Source organism: Macaca fascicularis, chromosome 12, assembly GCF_037993035.2.
Source record: "Macaca fascicularis isolate 582-1 chromosome 12, T2T-MFA8v1.1".
NCBI lineage: Eukaryota > Metazoa > Chordata > Mammalia > Primates > Cercopithecidae > Macaca > Macaca fascicularis.
In genome coordinates, this window is record NC_088386.1 from 55,685,069 (window position 1) to 55,702,342 (window position 17,274).

The window sequence follows — 17,274 nt, forward strand, 5'->3', positions numbered from 1 at the left end:
TTGGGAGTGTTTATTCTCTGTAAAGAAAAAGTGCCCATAAGAAATACACCTCCCAAGTGGTTGTTCCTCCTGGTTTGACTAAGAGATTCTGTGGCTGAGAATATGCCTATGGTTTTTGTAAAACCATTAAAGAATTGATCGCTTTTTTCTTGAGTCAAAATGCCTTGAATCTCTTAGGTAATTTAGAAGATCAGTGTAAGTTCTACTCCTGGGAAATATGTCAAAGAAATGACTGCTTGCATGCTTTAGTTCATTAGAGTATCTTTTCCCCTTCTGCATATCACAATAAAAGTAAATTCCAATACAAGAATTCAAAGGCAGAGAAGGAACCTAACCCTAACAATCAGATTAGAAATAAATGCCCCCTTTGAGGATCTGAAGTTGGAATACAATATTCCACTAAGTGGAATACAATATTCCATTCTCTGATTAAAAATTCTTGCTGTCACCTACAACTCACAAGGCCAAAACATCTGGTGCTAAGTTTGCTTTAGTGTATGGTAACTGGGGAAAACACTGAGAGATTGCAGTAATAGGATTTTGTGTGTTTGTAAATTGAGCTTTAGCTATTGTACTTCATCCAGGGAACACTAGAGGGAGCAAGTCAGATAGAGGAAAAAGATTACAATGGGAATGAATGGGGAATGAAGAAAGGAGAACTCTAAAGAGGAAGGCGTTTTTGCATATCACTGAGGCACAAAATTTTCCTTAGGCAGACACCAATACTTGTATTATGACCAAATGACTTTATATTCAAAACCCTGTATTAAAAAACTTTCTTTCTGAGCCTGTTCAGAATCTAAAAAAATAGGAGAAGAAAACTATTACTCTCTGATCAGATTCTGTCCATTTTAGGTATTTTACGAGCCAATACAATATAGCTCTACCTGTGATTTTTTTTAATTTTAGAGGGTACATTATTTGGATGAATAATGTACAAAATCCACAGATATTGGATTTTGTTCTTTACAGTGCTAGTGGTCATACTTCCGAAAGTTCTCATGGTGAATAGTAATGATACCAGGTATTTTCAGACACTTGTAAGAATAAAATATGCTCTTCATAGATAACCTGAATTGGAAGCCCTTTTCTCTCCATTTTCTCCATAATTCTCATGTATTAGTTCTACACTAAAACACCATTTTACAATCCAGAGGTACTGAAGTTAACTGGTCCGATGTCATGCATATGTCAATGCAAATATGAACTGATATTTATTTTCCTGTTTTAAATTTCCAGTTCCTCATTTCCTTTGTGCCTCTTGAAGATGCCAAAAAGTTAGTGAAGACGAGTCTCATCACTGATTTTTTTAAAAAAAACTTTAACAATTAATTAGTACAATCAGAAACAAATATCTTAAAATCTTAACGAGAGACTGTTCAACTGGTTATTAAAATATTTTACTGAATAATGAACTAAGGCTTTTATGAAATACTGTTCTTAAACCATAGCAGATTTTTAAAATGCAGCTGTTAAAAACATGTGTGAGTCCAAATGTAAGAAAAATCACAGTAAAGCATGCTAAGTTAATAAGGATCCGCTCTTTTACAAACGTTGGGGTAGGCTCACCTGGACGTTCATCTCAGGAGAGCAGAAATGACATTACAAACTCCCTAAGGCAGCGTCTGTTGGAAGCGATCGGTGACACTGACAAGAAACACTCAGTTCTGAAATTTGGGTTTGCATTTGTTAGCCATGCATTATCCTACTTACCTCTCAGGGTAGAACCTTTAATTTCAGAAAGTGCTGGCATGCATTACTGCACCCGTTATCAAAAGTCTTTGGCAGAAACGCCATTTATCCTTGTTGTGGTAATGAACAGATTTAAAACATTCTGGTGTCACCATCCCTGAAAAAGCACATTCATTTGAATATTTCTTCCACCGGCATAATGAAATATTTCATGAAGGCACATGGGTGTAGAATACTATGGAGAGATATTGCTGGTGAATGACAGAACGTCTGGTTGATTTACATGAAACCCCAAGTGCTCATATGAGAATAGGTTAGGTTTAGATTGACGAGCAAATGTGTAACCAGACTTCTGGCTGACAAATGGCAGAACTATGCCAGTACATTAGCTTCTCTGGAGAGAGACCAAAAGTGAAACGGGAGGATCAAGTTCACTCCATAAAGGACATTCAAACCTAGTGGATGGCAGTGTGGCTGGGATATTAAGCACTTATAGATATTAATACCCCAAAATAGTACTGAGTTTACAGTTGAGCTGGCCAACTGCAGGCCAGTGGTCAAACTCTTATAAAGCATTGCCGTATGCTACATGTGTGTATTGACATTCCTTCAGGAGGATCCTGGTGTTTTCGAGATAAGTCTATTTTATTGGCAGCTTTGGTCACTAACTCTAAAAATGGATTGTTTGGGTAAACTAGAAACTGAAAATAACAACTGATGAGATTAGCGTAAAACATGGTGCCAAGCATTTAATGGTCCAGATTGAATTAGATTTATTTTGGCGCAGCACAGCCGTGAACAGAAACATCCACACAGGCTTTGTCGAGAAGGATGAAGAATTTGGACCCATACTCTCTTTTCCAGGCTAAGACTGAAAGTTCAGGACTTTGGGTATGCCTCCAAGGAAGTAATGTGATAGTAATAATAGATACTCCTCAAGTTCCCATGGTGTGCCAGGCCCCCTGCTTGGCACTTAGTGTACATTATTTTATTTGATTCTCACCACCACACTGCGGATAGGAGTCACGATGTTTGCTTTATAAATGACCCGGAGGTTGACTTATCCAAGGCCATACAAGTAAGTGACCAAGTCGGGATTTAAACTCCAGTCTGACTTGAAAGCTCTTTCCATCATGTTACAATTCTTCCCAAATGTCTGATAAACAGTACTGGTTCAGGTTTGCAGCTTGCAAGCCCTTTGGTATTTGTGGAGCATTGAGGCAAGAAAAACAGAGAGAGCCAAGAGTCCTGGGTTTGAATCCTGGCTCTACCATTTACTCACTGTGTGATCTTGGAAAAATATCTAACCTTTCTGGGCTGTATCCTCATCTATAAAAATGTGTGTATGTGTTGTGTGGTGGGTAATAGAAGATTTATAAGCTACCTTTCATTTATAACTTTTGATGATTTTGTGAGCTTTCACGGGGCTTTTAATTTCCTGTAATTGAGGTGCATGTTTGGTCTTTTGCTCTTTAAATAACTCAGCTGTGAGGAGACACTTCCATTTGAAATTCAAGAACTGACTTAATTTCTGCCATAGAGACATTATTTCTCCCCTCTGTAAAATTCATTTCTCTAAGTGGGTTGTCTCAATACAAACTACCTTTTATTTTCTTGGTGTACTGACTGTGGTGCTCTGCTCATAAGTGCACCATAACGAGGGTTGTAGGACATGCTAGGAATACAAAATGGTATATCATAATATTACCACAAAGGAATATCACTAAAGTTGGCTTTCATATGAAGGCAATAAATATTACTTCTTGTGGGTTAGAAGACCAAATATGCATGGAGCTGCCTATTTTGGATGCTTTGGTTTATTTCTATAAATTAATGAAATTTTATTTATCACATGTCCCTCCTTATGTATAATTCTGTACAATATGCTGACACCTCTGCAAATGGCTGTCTGTGCTTACAGCGTACTACCCATTGCTAGTTTGGCCTGCACCCATTCCTCCTGTTGATGGAAATGTATACATTGGCTCTCCTGTCATGAACATTCATCACCCACTGCTCTGCATTCTTGAAGATCAAATGACATGGGCCATGCTGTATGTGGGGAGCAATGTTTCAGAATTCCTTTGATGTTGCTCCTTGTTACAATGGCTAAATCCAAGCTTTTGCCATTTGACCAAATGCCAAATGTGTTAGCCTGAATCTCTATGATCCTATAGATAGCTGGATGGAAAAATAAGATACAACCACTGCAAAAACCTATTTTCCAGGGCTAATTAAGGTAAAGTTTTGATTAATTGAAAAGTTAGCTGAGCAGCGTGTTCTTGCTAATTAGGAGCTAACATATAACACTTTAAAAAATTCATTTAATATATACTTTGTGCCATCTATGTAGATAGTATTAAGTATTCAAAGAGGGGAAATGTTCCTATATTCTTTGTATCCAAAGCACTTTCTGATTTTCTTCTAAAAATTACTTCTGAAAAATTTTTTCTACTTGTTCTAGTCCTTTTTAAGGCTTTTTTGTTGTTTCTGTTACTAAGATGTGATCATGCAGAATATGTATTTTGAATTAATTTTTATTCATTTAACATTACAAGAATTTAACCCAAGTATTCTGTTAAGTGTATATGACAGTGTGCTTAAACATTCCCTTATTTGCTTAAAATTTGGATTGTTTCCACTTGTTTTCCATGATAAAAATGCTATGAAGAAAAGCTTTACATATAGAGGTAAAGACAAATTTTCATATGTGGAATTATTGGATCAAAGAGGGCACTTTTAAATGGTCAATATTATCAATATATTAATTGCAATTGCTTTCCAAAGGAGTAGTACCATTTTATACTCCTTCTCTCATTGTGTGACCGTAAGTTTCTCCTTACTATCTTCATCAGCATTGGATTTTTGTTTGTTACATTTTTTTGCATATGCAACAGGCAAAGTTCTTTTGAAAAAAAAAAAAAGGTAACACTATCTATTGAATTCACACAATAATCTTATGAAGTCAACAGTTTACAGATGAATAGATACTGAGATGATTAATTGACTTGCCCAAGTTCATTTAACTATTATTAGAGCTGGACTTTGATCTTGCTTCTTCTGAATCCGGCCCTGTTGTGTGTTTCCACTCTACCACAGCTGCCCACTAAGTAACAGGAAGGGTAGAGGCTAATAAGCCCTTCAAGATAAGCTTGAAGAAGCTCAGTGGTTAGTGTGTATCAAGGTAGAATAGATGAGCAGGACTGGAGAGTAAAATGTCCAAATGACTGTTTCTTAAAAACCAAACATTTCCTCAAAAAGAGTGAATAATTTTGATTTATACATGCTGTTTCACTCATCCATATGCACATTAAAAAGGTTTAAAAAGAAAAAAAAAGTATGTTATTTAATGGTGGCTAGGTGTTGGAATATTTTAACTAAATTCAGATACACATGAGTAACTCCAGTTGGAAGTTGTTCATGCATATCTGAAGGCAGAATGTGGCCTTTTGACTTTAGCCTATTAAACACAAGAAAATTCATAGTTAAAATTCCACTCTCAGCTTCCCAGCCAAGATGGGAATGGCCCCAGCCATAAAACATGATGGACAAGGCTGCCACCAGTCCCAATAATCTGTTGGCGTTATAGAGTAGGGTAGGCAAACCACAGTAAATCAAGGCCTCGCCTTCATTTTTCAAAAAGCCAAATGGATTAAAAGTGTGTGCATCACCCTTCACAGTGAGAAGGCAGACAGGTTTTGCAACAAGCTGGAGGATGGTGTGTGGAGTAAATAACAATGCCTCTTGGTCAGAGGCTGTTTGATTGTTCCAGGTGTCCATTTGGAGGGTCATCTTGAGAAAGGGACTTGGGACTATGTGCTTTCTTATTCTTTGCAGGGATGAAAAAGAGGAAAACCCAGTTGGGAGGTCCTAGTCTGTAAAATGGCAGGATCTGCCAGCCTTGGCACCACAGAGTGTGGTTTTGGGCAGAGCAGTTTGTGCTTCCATTTATCTGGAGTTTCCTGGTGTGTAGAAGCCCCACCCCTGAGCACAGCAGGAGGTTAGGGATGGGCTCACCTCCTTAGATTATGAAACCCCATTGTCTAATCAGACCATTCCATAATGGATATTAAAAACAAACAAACAAAAAAACAAAACAACAAACCACCAGTATTTTTTTTTCAAAGAGATGATTGTGACCATGGATGGCTGAAATAATGTCTTGTTAAAATGACTCAATTCCTTTTAGATAATTGCAAAGGCGGCTGGTTTCTTCAGGCATTAAGATGAGCTCCTCTAGAAGCTTTTTGCAGGGCAACGAAACTGCTTTGGTGCCTCCTTCAGGGCTGAGACCATGATTTGGATTCACCCTGCCTTAAAGGAGAAAAGTTGGAAGCAGCAGGAGGCATCTGTAGAGAAGTAGTGAAGTGAACGTCTCTCTAGGTCCCTTGTTTTGTAATCAGATTTTAATCAGTGAGGAATCCTGAAAAAATAACAGAAAGCAGTTTGGAAGCAGCTTTCACTACAAAACTGTATAGTCGTATCTCCAAGCCACCAAAGTATTTTCACAGCCATTTGCCTGAAAGGTCAGGCAGTAAATAAGCATATTGTCCACAGCACCGCCTGGAACCGGAGTCTCGTTGGAGACATTAGGGGAAAGGCAAGAAAGCTCAGCTCCAGGGGTACTGCCCCCTAGTCTAGTCTAAATGGCTCTTCTCTCTGACGTGACTGGAGTGTTCTCTGTCACCTGTAAACACTGCCTGCAGTGATAACATTCATTCCCCAGGCTCAGGCCCCCTGTGACAGTCAGGAATGCGCGGAAGTGGCCAGAGTGGGACAAGATGGCTGCCCTGCCCAGCCCACCGCTGGCCGGATGTGGAGCTGGGAGGAGCTGACCCTCATTTTGTCCCATGTTGTCTTTGGAAGACTTTCGTTTGGGTTTTGACTGGGTGGTCCCTTAGGCCTCCGAGTACATTCCAAATATTTCCAAAACGTTCTGAGAAATGGTGGTTCAACTAAATGAACATACTCTCCTGACTAATGTGGGAAGCTGCGTGGCGCTGGCAGTTCCTCCTTCACATCCCCCACTTTCGTTGACACACGTTGAATGTGTCAATCTGAAGTTCTAAGATTCTGGGTACAGATTTTTTTTATTTTACAGCCCCTTATGGTGTAATGCTCAGTGGTTTCCAGGCATTTTGGATGATCACTGGATTCAGAAAAGGTTTTTAAGCAGATACTCCCAATACTTGTTATTTGTAAATTATATATATGTTCTATGTACTATTGAACTAACATAGTAATTAAAAACAGACAAAGAGAAAATGTTAACGAATGAAGCAAAGAGTTTGGGGCGGTGGCTCACGCCTGTAATCCCAGCATTTTGGAAGGTCGAGGCGGGTGGATCACTTGAGGTCAGGAGTTGGAGACCAGCCTGTCCAACATGGTGAAACTTCATCTCTACTAAAAATACAAAAATTAGCTGGGTGTGGTGGGGCAGGCCTGTAATCCCAGTTACTTGGGAGGCTGAGGCAGGAGAATTGCTTGAACCTGGGAGGCGGAGGTTGTAGTGAGCCGAGATCACACCACTGCACTCCAGCCTGGGTGGCACATCAAGACTCTGTCTCAAAAAACAAAAAACGAAAAAGAATGAGGAAAAGATGAAATAATATTATTTTCTTGATGGTACAAAACCCTTTTTGCTTTCTGCTTTCCTATTAAGGTTGTATACTCTTTTTATATTTATATGTAACTGAACTGAATATGCTTCATTTGAAAAGTTTGGTATAACACTTGGTGACACAATTCAAAAGTCTGCTTCTAAGATCAGTCTATTTTGATACCTGGCTTTAGTGATTCTCATGGCTAAAACAATACTACAGAGATAATGCAAGAAGGGCATTATTGGCTGTAATTGCTAAGTTAGACTCACTTTTTCACCCACATCCACCAGCTATGCGAAGGGTCTGTTGAAAGTTTACCAATACATTTTCATCTGCCTTGGGTCAATCAATAGTTCTTATATTCTAATCAAAGTGCTTCCCATTGACCAAACCCAAAGAAAGTCAGAAGGCAAAGAAGTCTGATTGATGCACCATTTTTACATAGATATGTAGAGACAGAGACAGATAAAGATATATTCAGTGTTCTCTAAAATTGTACATTTGAAAGATTTTTAAATAATTTAGAAAAACCCCACTTCTCAGTTTTTTTACACTTTATTTTTATTGAGGTAAAATAGACATTTAAAATTTACCATCTTTACCATTTTTAAGTGTACAGTTCAGTGGTAATAAACACATTTATATTCTTGTTTTCCCTCTCATCTCTCCCTCTTTCCTGTCTTTCCTGGTCTCTAGCAATCATCCACTTTTTTAGCTCCCACATGAGTGAGAACATGTGCTATTTGTCTGTCTGTGCTTGGCTTATTTCACTTAACATAATGGCCTCCAGTTCCATCCATGTTGCTGCAAATGACAGAATTTTATTCTTTTTTATGGCTGAATAATATTCCATTATATATATATGCCGCATTTTCTTTATCCATTCATCTATTGATGGACCCTTAAGTTGAACCCATATCTTGGCTATTGTGAATAGGGCTGCAATAAACATGGGAGTGGAGATATTCTTTTAATATATTGATTTCCACCCTTTTTTTGGGACATAAAGATATGTCCAAAGCTCTCTGAAATTGTACATTTAAAAGGATTTTTGTTTGTTTGTATAAGAGATGATATTGCTGTGTCACCAGACTGGAGTGCAGTGATATGATCATAGTTCATTGCAGCCTCGACCACCTGGGCTCAAGCAATTCTGCCACTTTAGCCTCCCAAGTAGCTGTGACTACAGGCAAGCACCACCATGTTCAGCTAAATTAAAAATTTTTTATAGAGTCTGGGTCTCACTTTATTGCCCAGGCTGGTCTTGAACTCCTGGACTCAAGTGATTTTCCCACCTTGGCCTCCCAAAATGCTAGGATTACAGATGTGAGCTAATGTGCCCAGCCTGCATTTAAAATATTTTAAAATAATGTAGAAAAATTCCATTTCTCAGTTTTCAGCACATGCACATATCAGAATTTTTAATAATGGTAACACTGTTTTCAGAACCAACATTTCTCAGTGGTGGAAACAATTCTAAATATTCACCTTCAAAGTGTCCTCTCCATAGCATACTTTTTTTTTTTTTTGTCAAAGCAGTCAGTTTCTCATTCATTGGTTACAATTCAGTACCTTTATTTTTGCAGAGTTGTTAGGTTGCATATTCCAGCAGCTTCTTGCCACCATGGAAATCTTAGAAAATACTTTTTACACAGTAATGTGACAGAAGGGGGCTCACCTGATAAGCCATTTTGGTTTATTTCTACTAGGTAGGATTACCTTTTAGGAATAGCTCAGGCAAATAGTGAGGGGAACAAGTGGATCCATCTAAGTTCCTGCAAGTAATACCTGGTACACTGGAGTGGGGTAACTGAATAAGAGTTGAATAAAGGCAGTTACAAAGGCATGTGCACAGTTCAGAGGAACCAGCAGTGGTAAGGAAGCAGTAGCAGGGACCCTTCCTGCTTTCTCCTAAGCCTGAAGGGGTAAGGAGAGGATGCCATGATCCAAGCCCAAGGAGAGAACTGGAGCTCTAGGAGTGGGGGCATGGACTGCAGCTGTGACTTTGGTAGAGGGATTGTATTAGTTTGTTCAGGTACCATAACAGACTAGCACAGATGTGATAACTTAAGCAACAGAGATCTATGTTCTTACAAGTCCAAGATACAGGTGCTGGCAGGGTTGGTTTCTTCTAAGGCCTCTCTCCTTCCAGTCTTCACATGATCTTCCCTCTGTGCCCACACCTGTGTCCAAATTTCCTCTTTTTATAAGGCCACTGGTCATATTAGATTAGGGTCCCACCTAATGATCCCATTTTAATTTAATTACCTCCTTTAAGGTCCCATCTTTAAACACAGTTACATTATGAAGTACTGGGGGTTAGGAATTGAACATATTAATTTGGGGGGACTTAATTCAGCCCATGACATGGACACTGCCAACCTGTGGCCCACAGGGTGGAAGCATTAATCAATCTTTGCTCCAGCCCGCCTGGCAGCCTATTGGTCTGCCAGCATCTCTCATTGGCCAAACCAGATGGAAGTCAGAGGCAAGTAAGCTTGTTTAACGCCACCCTTGAAGGTCAGTCTCTTGAGATACAGACAGCAGAAAAGAGTAATCTGCAGGAACAGAGAGTTTCCAGCTCACAAAGTCACTGAGCTGAACTTAGAACACAGAGATTTCATGACAGGCTTATGAATGATTTCATGTAGAAAAGGGAAAGAAAGAGCCAGGGTGTTTGGTTTTGTGGATCGCACAAGAGATGCTAATTTCAGGGAACTGCTGTTACTAGGCTCAGCATTGCAGTGACAATTGGAATCTCTTGTATGGTGCTAGTCCTTGTGAGAATGAGAAAACCGCATCCCCTATGGGCAGACAAATGAGAAAACATTGCCTTCTGCTGGACCAAGCAGTCTTTCTGGTACACAGCTTTTGGTGAGCAACCTGTTCACCCTACTCAGCCAAACACGCACTGTACGACCCTGTCAGCGCCCCTTACCACGGGCTCAGCTGGATGGCCCACACCCTGCCAGTCCTCTCTTTCCAGCCCCCAGCAGGAACAACTTGAGGACAAATTTTGATGTTGTGCTTGCTATAGTCTGCAAACTGCCAGCCTCCTAGTTCCACATGGAAAAAAAATCATTAAGCCATGAAAACATTCACATCTATCACTGGCTGTTTTATTAAATCATTCAAGCCCCTTGTGCTGGCAGTTTCTGGCTGATCTGAACTTAAATATTTGGTGGATCTTCCACCTAAAGGGAGTAATTAATGTTAATTTAGATCATTGTTCCTTGTTAGCACTTCTGGGAACCCCATTTTGAGAGTTTAGAATTATTAGCAAAAATGAATATAAGCATTGGCTACAAGCATAGAATTTTTTTCATCCATCGAACAGACTGCAGCTTGTGGTGAGAAAGCTACACACTGCACAACTATGGGGGTGCCATTCACATAGTCATTGTACATTTGTATGGGCTTTCTGACAATTTTCTAGCAGATGGCAGTAAAGACTTCTAAGAATAGTATGCCTCCTTCATCCCCAATTGATCTAAAGTTGCAGTTTGAGTAAGTGGCAGGTTAGGTATCCATGTGTGTGAGGCACTAGGAGTGGGGCTGGGGGAAAGGAAATGACCCAGTGAAGACAAAGGTGTGATACCCATTTCTCAGTATAGTGGAGGAGGGAGACATATGGGCACCTCCTTATGAAGCCTCAGCTTCAGAATAATACCCAGATGCACTCCTTCCATCTGCCCCACTGTCTCTGGTTCTGTGATGAGGTGTGAATGAGGAGAACATTCCACCACCCCACTCAGGCAGTGGCAACATTGGGCTATTAAAGCTATTCTTCAGGCTTGAAGGGCCAAGACTCTGAGAGACCCATGATAGCCACTGCCAGGTCAGGATAGGGAGAGTCGCAGAGACACAGTGGACTGGGGTGGATGGTGAGCACATGGCAGGCCCTGGAGCAGCATGGTTGGTTCCCCAGTTGCCACGGCTGTCTTTTGAAGCCACTGGAACAACACTCAATGCACCAGAGCCCCTGTAACCACGAACTGCATCCTTGTTTAGCCAAACCTAGTTTCCTCTTTTTAGGAGAAAGGAGGGGAACCCTTTTGCAGTATTCACAAAGCCAGTACAACTACACATGGGAAGCCACTTATATCCCTGCTACCCTAAGCCTAGCTCCCTGCTGCCCATGAGGACTAGCCCCGTCTCAGCTGCATTCCTCAGGCTCTATGCTGGTCTTTGCCAGTACTCATCCTCTAACCCATGGGCTCTTCCTACTGTTTTTTTTTTATGACAGATGCAGCAAAGAGGTCATTATATAAGGATTCTTTTACTTGAGAATAGGATTCTGACCCTCCATGCATGAAGAGCTTGTGGCAGATACTAGATTGCAGTAAGATGAGGTGGAATGGAAGGTGGGCACATGGAGACAAATGGAGTTGGCAGCACCGATCAATGGTGCAGAGGGCCAATTGGAGGACGAAACAGATGAGATGAATTGGATTGGGGAATTCACACTTCCCCATGACCACAGAAGGTTGAAGCTCTTTTCATTCTCAAAAACTCAAAAGCATTTATTTTAGAAATTTAAGAATTAACTCATGGTTAATGAGATGGTTCAACTGGTGAGGATGAGTCCCTGTGCTCTGTGAAGTGCTTTTCTTGGGAGGCACTTGAAAAATACCTGGGAAGATCCAGAGGCTGCTGCATTTGAGTTTCTGTGGAAAGCTGGATTTGTGGCCTCAAAGATAGTAACTCACTGCTGACATCGTAGAAACATTGCTGTTTCCTTAATTTAATACATGCCAAAGTTGGTGGCTGAGAGATTATATCTTACAAGCCTATTACCAGCCGATTTACTAGGCCTTCAGGGAACAGCTTTGGAAAGGGGATGTTAATCAATCGTTCATTTTATCTTCTTTTTCTCCTACACTTTTTACTTTCTCTTACTTATATTATTTTCTCACTTATCTTACTAAGTCTTTCTTTTCTACTTCCTTTCTCTCCTTTATGTCACCCTCTCATTACTTCTCTTTATATATTTTTTAGGATTTTCCACTTCCACACCCTTCCTGCCCTTCAACTGTTTCAAACTTTTAGCACATTCCACATGACAGTGAGACATAAGCAGACTTCATGGGGCAAATTTATGGCATCACAAAATGTCCCTTCTTGTGGAGAGTACTTGCTCTCTTATGGCAGAATTACTTCTCTTCTTTAATATGTGGTTCTCTTTTGCTTCTGGGCAAAGAGTAGGAGGAGAACCAACTTGCTCACCACCTCCAAACTCCCACACAGAGCAAGGTATCAGAGTCTGAGCAGTGTGAGCTGGGCTAAGGCATTTGCATGGCAAAGTGGGTGGTGCTAGCAATGGGAGATTGGTTGCACACAGAGGGAGTGAGCAATGGGTAAGTGTATTAGTCAATTCTCACATTGGTATAAAGAACTACCTAAGACTGGGAAGTTTATAAAGAAAAGAGTTTTAATAGACTTACAGTTCTGCATGTAGGCTGTACAAGAGGCCTGGTAGGGAGGCCTCGGGAAACTCACAGTCATGGCAGAAGGCAAAGCAGAAGCAAGCATATCTTCACATGGTGACAGGAGAAAGAGCTAAGGGGGAAATGCTACACACCTTTACACAACCAGATCTTGTGAAAACTCACTCACTATCATGACACCAGCAAGGGAGAAGCCCACCCCTATGATCTAATCACCTCCCACCAGGTCCCTCTCCCAACACTGGAGATCACAATTCAACATGAGATTTGGGTGGGGACACAGAGCCAAACCATATTAGTAAGTAGATCAAAGATATTGGGAGCCAGGCTTCTTACCATCAGAAAATAATTACAAAAATGGGAAGGGGCCAGTCACAGTGGCAAACCCAGCATTTTGGGAGGCCGAGGCAGGAGGACTGCTTGAGTCTAAGAGTTTGAGATTAGCCTGGACAACATAGTCAGACCCTCTCTCTGAAAATTAAAAAATAAATTAGCTGGGTGTGGTGTTGTGTGCCTGTAGTCCTAGCTACTTGAGAGGCTGAGGTGAGAGGATTGGTTGAGCCCAAGAAGTTGAGGCTGCAGTGAGCTACATAATGGCACCACTGTACTCAAGCCTGAGTGACAGAGTAAGACTCTGTCTCCAAGAAAGAAAAAAAGGAAAGGGAAAATGAAATCTGTGGTTGAAAATACATGCTTTCCAATATTTACAGACAAGGTATAAATATGTGTGTGGACATATACATGCACATACACACACATACACTCCCTAACCCTGTCTACTGAAAAGGCTTGGGAACAGTGACATGCAAGTAGCAAAGAGTATACCTAGTACCCAAACCTTAGCTTCTAAATGTCATTCTCCATCAAAAGAAACTAGGGCTGACCGGGCGTGGTGACTTATGCCTGTAATCCTAGCACTTTGGGAGGCCGAGGCGGGTGGATCACTTGAGGACCAGCCTGGTCAACACGGCAAAACCCCGTCTCTACTAAAAATACAAAAATTAGCTGGGCTTAGTGGCACACGCCTGTAATCCCAGCTACTCAGGAGGCTGAGGCATGAGAATTGCTTGAACCCGGGAGGCAGAGATTGCAGTGAACTGAGATCATGCCACTGCACTCCAGCCTGGGTGACAAAGCAAGACTCTGTTTCAAAAAAAAAAAAAAAACAACAAAAAACAAAATAAGCCTGAAACATCTTGTGGTGCCAGTAGGCAAGGCGATGCTTAAAGAATGACAGGGACATGTCTAAAAAACACAGAGGCTGGCTTGCAGGGCTCCACCGGGCCTAACTGGGGATAATTTGAATATCACAAGTAATGACTGCAAGCGATTAGAATCCATTGAGTAAAACAGGAAATTCTGAGTCCATACTCATATAAAGTAAATGAATAAATTAAAAGTTTGAGGACGTTTAGGGTATTTCCATGGTTTCAAAGCACTTCCTCACAAAATACTTATTAACTGCAAAGTGTGAAAGGTAACTTTACAGTGGAGATGCCTGGCAGACACCACCTTAATTAAGTGATCAAAGAGAGCATCATAGGTAAAGAAACAGTGGAATCACTCACCTCCTGATGGGGTGCAGTGAGGAGAACACAGCTTCACTTTGTTGATATTCCTGCCAAAAAGTTTCTGCAACGCAGACACTTCAAACAAACCAATCTGAGATACTCTGCAAAATCACAGGCCCATAATCTTCAACTGCGTCAAAGTCATGAAAGTCAAAGAAAGACCGAAGAGCTATTTCAGACTGAGAGAAACTTAAGAGACATAATTAATGTGTGATTTTGAATTGAATCTTTTTGCAATAAAGAACATTACTGGAATGATTGGTGAAACTTGACTGGGGTCTGAGGTTTAGTTGGTAGTAATGAGTTGGTAGTGTTGCTTTGATGGTTGTGTTGTGGTCATATAAGAGAATGTCCTTGTTTTTAGCAGGTAAGGGAGCATTAGTTCTGTAATCTGCTCTTGGGTAAATTAGGATACAAGTTCTTTATATTGTACTTGCAACTTCTGTGTTTCAAAATTTAAAAATATTTAATCAAATGGCATACCCACTTTTGGGAAAAATAGACATTATGAGGTAAACAAAATTCCCATGAATTTAGAACAAAGCATGAGAATTTTCAGAAATTTTATGTTTATGGTGGGCCACACTGGGCTATCTCTGCCTTGCATCCCTGGGGCTCTCTATTCTCACTCCTCGGCTCTCAAGGGTCCTTTGATGGCAGAATAAAAAAGCACTATGATTTGTGAGAGCCCTAGGAAGGCTGCAGTATTAGGTAATGGAAAGGGTCATCATCCTACCTCCCAACTCACTGGCCAGAGGAGGAAGCGACTGCCCAAATCAGCCAGCTCAGCGACTCACCTCTGAGCTGCTGCTTTGGGTGGAATGGAAGAAACTGGTTGGTGTCTTAGGTATAACATGAAGTGCCAAGTAAGTGGCAGGAGGACTTGTGGCCTGCATCTCTTGTCCCATGTGAAGGGCCAAATGTGGAAATAAAAGGAGGATATGGAACATTTTTGCTGTTGCAGAGCTGTTTTTTCCTTCAGAGTCATTGCAATGGGCTCTGTGAGAGGGATGAGGTATATCACTTAAGAACATGTGACAAGACTCAGAATACCTATTATGAGTCTATAGCCTACCAGAATCACTACCATGAAATAGTGCCTTGCTGTGCCGCCCTTGACTTTTATGAATGGGTCCTATCTGAACAGGCTTGGGAAATTGTCATTGTATTGGTGGAGAAATGTGGTGGACACCACCCAGTACCCCTTGCAGCAGCCCCTGTACAAAGCTAGTAAATACTATCTTTCTCCAGAAAATCTGGCAGGCTTTATTCTTTTTGACAGCAAGAGCTACAGGTGCATGTTCTTTTCTCCCTTTTCACCTTGGTTGCCAGGAAACATAATTATTGAAGTTTAACTGTAGTGATGGTGGAGAACTTTTGGCCTATAGAGCTACATTCTGTGTATTCCTTATGTCTCTTCCCTGTTAATGTATCAAGTCCAGATTTCTACATTTCTAATTAATTGTGTTTCCTATACAGTTGCCTCAAATCTTGGTAAAATACAGGTTTGTAAAACCAAACCAAACAAAAAACTCCAGATCATTGGAAGAATTAAGTTGAAGGATACAAAATCTTCTCAATAAAATTGAACTAAATGTTAGGGAGAAAATAACAGTAATGGAAGTTCCTTCATGTATTTCTTAGGAAAAATTGTTGTTCCTGGCTAGGAGGCCAGGAACAATATTTATGGTCTTGAACATGTGTCAAAGACATGAATTACAAAGTGGATAAAATGGCATTCCTGCCTAGGCTTCCCTGAAGAAAATAACAAATAGTTCTCAAGATATATGGAGGACATGGGAAAACGATACAGGTGTTTGCAAATCCATAATCTGATGTGTGGAGAACATGTGACCAAGGGTAAAAGAAGTCAAAATGACATTACTTGGAAAGTACCCGACACCCTGCTTGATTTTTTTTTTTTTTTAGACAGTTCTTTCTTCTTACACACTCTAGTATTTTCAGAGCAGAAGTGACAGCAATGTCAACTCTTTGGACATCTGCTCCAAGTCTCATTCTGGCAAGGGCAGAACTATAAAAGACTTTGTCTGTCTGCCTGACAATTTCATCTCTCAGAAGGTAGAGGAACTGGTGAGGAAAATGGCTGCTCTCAAGTGAATTCTGATCAGTAAAAAAGGAACTGGTTGGAAATGTGGAAATACTGAGAATCTCAGGAGAGATGTTTTCATTATCTTCGCCCCCTCACAGAACTCCTACAGCTCTTTATTTAGATCTTTTCTTACTTCTCCTTATAATATTGTCACTTATAGACTTGTGTCTCTAAGATTGTCCCTTGAGGACTGGGACCACATCACATCATCTTTGTGTCTGCCAATGCTTGGGGCAGTTATCTTTTAAACAACAACAAAAAAAATCGATCAAATGTGTTTAGTTGGAATATGAGCATAGCGACTTGCATAATTTCAGGATAATGTGACAACATTTTTTAAGAATTTTTTTTCTTGATCATAAAATGTTTTCATTGTTGAAAACTGGAAAAATTATTCAGGGAAGTATAAATGAGAAAATACAACCTTTCTATAATCCTCTCACTTGATAAGCATTTTGAAGTACTTTCTCCTTGTTATTTATTTTTGAGACATTCTATCTCTCTTGTCACCTAGGCTACAGTGTAGTGGCATGAACACAGCAGCCACTGCAACCTCAAACTCCTGGGCTCAAGCAATCCTGTCTGAGCCTCCCAAGTGGCTAGGACTACAAGTGTGTGCCACCACGCCAGGCTAATTTTTAAAATTTTTTTGTAGAGGTGAGTCTTGCTACATTGCCCAGGCTTGTCTCACTCAATCCTCTGGCCTTGGCTTCCCAGTGTTGAGATTACAGGCATAAGCCACTGTGCCCAGCCTCTCCTTGGGTTTTATACTTATTTCATACTTTTGATCATACTGTATCTACAGTTGTTCCTAACACTTTTTATTCACGTTATATCCTAAGCATTTTCCA